Raw genomic sequence first — 5,988 nt, 5'->3', positions numbered from 1 at the left:
TTCGTAGCACTTGTATCTACTAGCCAGGGGATTCGTTAAAGCCAACTGAAAGTAACTTAATTCTTTATAATGAATGATATTAACAAAATTCCCTGCAATAATGAAGATTATCTTTGGATGTTTCCTAAAAACCTAAAAACACTAAAGAGCCCTGAAAGAGCTCTGAAAAACTCTAAAAAGCTCAAAAAGACTCCAATAAGCTTTGAAAAGCTTAAATTTAATAATACTCCGTAACACTGGGATCTACAAGCTAGGAGATTCGTCAAAGAATGATAATAACAATTCCCTACAATAGTGAAGATCAACTTTGAATGTTCTCTAAAAAGCGTTGAAAACTATAAAAAAAAAACCTGAAAGCTCTAAAAATCCCTAAAATATCTAAAGAGCTCTGAAAAACTCTAAAATGCTCTGAAAAAGCTTTAAATTAATTATATTTCGTAGCACTTGTATCGACTAGCCAGGGGATCCGTTAAAGCCAACTGAAAGTAACTTAATTCTTTATAATGAATGATACTAACAAAATTCCATGCAATAATGAAGATTATCTTTGGATGTTTCCTAAAAACCTAAAAACACTAAAGAGCCCTGAAAAAGCTCTGAAAAACTCTAAAAATCTCAGGAAGACTCCAATAAGCTTTGAAAAGCTTATATTTAATAATACTCCGTAGCACTGGGATCTACAAGCTAGGAGATTCGTTAAAGAATGATAATAATAAATCCCTACAATAGTGAAGATCAACTTTGAATGTTCTCTAAAAAGCCTTAAAAACTCTAAAAAACCCTGAAAACTCTATAAAACCCTAAAAACTCTAAAAGCCCTAAAATATCTAAAGAGCTTTGAAAAACTCTAAAAATCTCTGAAAAAGCTTTAATTTAATTATATTACGTAGCACTAGTATCTACTAGCCGGGGATTCGTTAAAGCCAACTAAATTTAACTTAATTCTTTATAAAGAATGATACTAACAAAATTCCATACAATAATGAAGGTTATGGTTAAATATTCCTAAAAACCCTAAAAACACTAAAGATCCCTAAAAGAGCTCTGAGAAACTCTAAAAAGCTCAAGAAGACTCTAATAAGTTTTGAAAAACTTAATTTTAATAATACTCCGTAGCACTAGGATCTACAAGCTAGGAGATTCGTTAAACAATGATAATAACAAATCCCTACAATAGTGAAGATCAACTTTCAATGTTCTCTAAAAAGCCTTGAAAACTCTAAAAAACCCTAAAAACTCTAAAAAGCCCTAAAATATCTAAAGAGCTCTGAAAAACTTTAAAAAGCTCTGAAAAAACTTTAACTTAATTATATTTCGTAGCACTAGTATCTACTAGCCAGGGGATTCATTAAAGCCAACTGAAAGTGGCTTATTTCTTTATAATGAATGATACTAACAAAATTCCCTACAATAATGAAGATTATTTTCGGATGTTTCCTAAAAACCTAAAAACACTAAAGACACCTGAAAGAGCTCTGAAAAACTCTAAAAAGCTCAAGAAGACTCCAATAAGCTTTAAAAAGCTTAAATTGAATAATACTCCGTAGCACTGGGATCTATAAGCTAGGAGATTCCTTAAAGAATGATAATAACAAATCCCTACAATAGTGAAGATCAACTTTGAATGTTCTCTAAAAAGCCTTGAAAACTCTAAAAAACCCTGAAAACTCTAAAAAGCCCTAAAATATCTAAAGAGCTCTGAAAAATCTAAAGAGCTCTGAAAAACTCTAAAAAGCTCTGAAAAAGCTTTAAGTTATTATATTTCGTAGCACTAGTATCTACTAGCCAGGGGATTCGTTATAGCCAACTGAAAGGAACTTAATTCTTTATAATGAATGATACTAACAAAATTCCCTACAATAATGAAGATTATCTTTGGATGTTTCCTAAAAACACTAAAGAGCCCTGAAAGAGCTTCTAGAAACTCAAAAAAGCTCAGGAAGACTCCAATAAGCTTTGAAAAGCTTAAATTTAATAATACTCTGTAGCACTGTGATCTACAAGCTAGGAGATTTGTCAAAGAATGATAATAACAATTCCCTACAATAGTGAAGATCAACTTTGAATGTTCTCTAAAAAGCGTTGAAAACTATAAAAAAAACCTCAAAACTCTAAAAAGCCCTAAATATCTAAAGAGCTCAGAAAAACTCTAAAATGCTCTGAAAAAGCTTTAAATTAATTATATTTCGTAGCACTTGTATCTACTTGCCAAGGGATTCGTTAAAGCCAACTGAAAGTAACTTAATTCTTTATAATGAATGATACTAACAAAATTCCCTGCAATAATGAAGATTATCTTTGGATGTTTCCTAAAAACCTAAAAACACTAAAGAGCCCTGAAAGAGCTCTGAAAAACTCTTAAAAGCTCAAGAAGACTCCAATAAGCTTTGAAAAGCTTAAATTTACTAATACTCCGTAGCACTGGGATCTACAAGCTAGGAGATTCGTCAAAGAATGATAATAACAATTCCCTACAATAGTGAAGATCAACTATGAATGTTCTCTAAAAAGCGTTGAAAACTATAAAAAAAAAACCTGAAAACTCTAAAAAGCCCTAAAATATCTAAAGAGCTCTGAAAAACTCTAACATGCTCTGAAATAGCTTTAAAATAATTATATTTCATAGCACTTGTATCTACTAGCCAGGGGATTCGATAAAGCCAACTGAAAGTAACTTAATTCTTTATAATGAATGATACTAACAAAATTCTCTGCAATAATAAAGATTATCTTTGGATGTTTCCTAAAAACCTAAAAACACTAAAGAGCCCTGAAAGAGCTCTGAAAAACTCTAAAAATCTCAGGAAGACTCCAATAAGCTTTGAAAAGCTTATATTTAATAATACTCCGTAGCACTGGGATCTACAAGCTAGGAGATTCGTTAAAGAATGATAATAACAAATCCCTACAATAGTGAAGATCAACTTTGAATGTTCTCTAAAAAGCCTTAAAAACTCTAAAAAACCCTAAAAACTCTAAAAAGCCCTAAAATATCTAAAGACCTCTGAAAAATCTAAAGAGCTTTGAAAAACTCTAAAAAGCTCTGAAAAAGCTTTAATTTAATTATATTTCGTAGCACTACTATCTAATAGCCGGGGATCCGTTAAAACCAACTAAATTTAACTTAATTCTTTATAAAGAATGATACTAACAAAATTCCCTACAATAATGAAGGTTATCTTTATGTGTTTCCTAAAAATCTTAGAAACACTAAAGAGCCCTGAAAGAGCTCTGAGAAACTCTAAAAAGCTCAGGAAGACTCCAGTAAGCTTTGAAAAGCTTAAATTTAATAATACTCCTTAGCACTAGGATCTACAAGCTAAGAGATTCGTAAAAGAATGATAATAACAAATCCCTACAGTAGTGAAGATCAACTTTGAATCTTCTCTAAAAGCGTTGAAAACTCTATAAAACCCTAAAAACTCTAAAAGCCCTAAAATATCTAAAGAGCTCTGAAAAACTCTAAAAATCTCTGAAAAAGCTTTAATTTAATTATATTTCGTAGCACTAGTATCTACTAGCCGGGGATTCGTTAAAGCCAACTAAATTTAACTTAATTCTTTATAAAGAATGATACTAACAAAATTCCCTACAATAATGAAGGTTATGTTTAAATATTTCCTAAAAACCCTAAAAACACTAAAGATCCCTAAAAGAGCTCTGAGAAACTCTAAAAAGCTCAGGAAGACTCTAATAAGTTTTGAAAAGCTTAATTTTAATAATACTCCGTAGCACTAGGATCTACAAGCTAGGAGATTCGTTAAACAATGATAATAACAAATCCCTACAATAGTGAAGATCAACTTTGAATGTTCTCTAAAAAGCCTTGAAAACTCTAAAAAACCCTAAAACCTCTAAAAAGCCTTAAAATATCTAAAGAGCTCTGAAAAACTTTAAAAAGCTCTAAAAAAGCTTTAAGTTAATTATATTTCGTAGCACTAGTATCTACTAGCCAGGGGATTCATTAAAGCCAACTGAAAGTGGCTTATTTCTTTATAATGAATGATACTAACAAAATTCCCTACAATAATGAAGATTATCTTCGGATGTTTCCTAAAAACCTAAAAACACTAAAGACACCTGAAAGAGCTATGAAAAACTCTAAAAAGCTCAAGAAGACTCCAATAAGCTTTAAAAAGCTTAAATTTAATAATACTCCGTAGCACTGGGATCTATAAGCTAGGAGATTCCTTAAAGAATGATAATAACAAATCCCTACAATAGTGAATATCAACTTTGAATGTTCTCTAAAAAGCGTTGAAAACTCTAAAAAACCCTGAAAACTCTAAAAAGCCCTAAAATATCTAAAGAGCTCTGAAAAATCTAAAGAGCTGAAAAACTCTAAAAAGCTCTGAAAAAGCTTTAAGTTATTATATTTCGTAGCACTAGTATCTACTAGCCAGGGGATTCGTTATAGCCAACTGAAAGTAACTTAATTCTTTATAATGAATGATACTAACAAAATTCCCTACAATAATGAAGATTATCTTTGGATGTTTCCTTAAAACACTAACGAGCCCTGAAAGAGCTCTGAGAAACTCTAAAAAGCTCAGGAAGACTCCAATAAGCTTTGAAAAGCTTAAATTTAATAATACTCCGTAGCACTGGGATCTACAAGCTAGGAGATTCGTTAAAGAATGATAATAACAAATCCCTACAATAGTGAATATCAACTTTGAGTGTTCTCTAAAAAGCCTTGAAAACTCTAAAAAAACCCTGAAAACTCTAAAAAGCCCTAAAATATCTAAAGAGCTCTTTAAAAGCTAAAGAGCTCTGAAAAACTCTAAAAAGCTCTGAAAAAGCTTTAAGTTAATTATATTTCGTAGCACTAGTATCTAAATACCAGGGGATTCGTTATAGCCAACTGAAAGGAACTTAATTCTTTATATTGAATGATACTAACAAAATTCCCTACAATAATGAAGATTATCTTTGGATGTTTCGTAAAAACACTAAAGAGCCCTGAAAGAGCTTCTAGAAACTCAAAAAAGCTCAGGAAGACTCCAATAAGCGTTGAAAAGCTTAAATTTAATAATACTCTGTAGCACTGTAATATACAAGCTAGGAGATTTGTCAAAGAATGATAATAACAATTCCCTACAATAGTGAAGATCAACTTTGAATGTTCTCTAAAAAGCGTTGAAAACTATAAAAAAAAAACCTGAAAACTCTAAAAATCCCTAAAATATCTAAAGAGCTCAGAAAACTCTAAAATGCTATGAAAAAGCTTTAAATTAATTATATTTCGTAGCACTTGTATCTACTAGCCAGGGGATTCGTTATAGCCAACTGAAAGTAACTTAATTCTTTATAATGAATGATATTAACAAAATTCCCTGCAATAATGAAGATTATCTTTGGATGTTTCCTAAAAACCTAAAAACACTAAAGAGCCCTGAAAGAGCTCTGAAAAACTCTAAAAAGCTCAAAAAGACTCCAATAAGCTTTGAAAAGCTTAAATTTAATAATACTCCGTAACACTGGGATCTACAAGCTAGGAGATTCGTCAAAGAATGATAATAACAATTCCCTACAATAGTGAAGATCAACTTTGAATGTTCTCTAAAAAGCGTTGAAAACTATAAAAAAAAAACCTGAAAGCTCTAAAAATCCCTAAAATATCTAAAGAGCTCTGAAAAACTCTAAAATGCTCTGAAAAAGCTTTAAATTAATTATATTTCGTAGCACTTGTATCGACTAGCCAGGGGATCCGTTAAAGCCAACTGAAAGTAACTTAATTCTTTATAATGAATGATACTAACAAAATTCCATGCAATAATGAAGATTATCTTTGGATGTTTCCTAAAAACCTAAAAACACTAAAGAGCCCTGAAAAAGCTCTGAAAAACTCTAAAAATCTCAGGAAGACTCCAATAAGCTTTGAAAAGCTTATATTTAATAATACTCCGTAGCACTGGGATCTACAAGCTAGGAGATTCGTTAAAGAATGATAATAATAAATCCCTACAATAGTGAAGATCAACTTTG

Source organism: Papaver somniferum, chromosome 4, assembly GCF_003573695.1.
Source record: "Papaver somniferum cultivar HN1 chromosome 4, ASM357369v1, whole genome shotgun sequence".
Taxonomy (NCBI): Eukaryota; Viridiplantae; Streptophyta; class Magnoliopsida; order Ranunculales; family Papaveraceae; genus Papaver; species Papaver somniferum.
The sequence above is the reverse complement of the archived record's forward strand: the minus strand, read 5'-3'. Positions refer to the sequence as shown.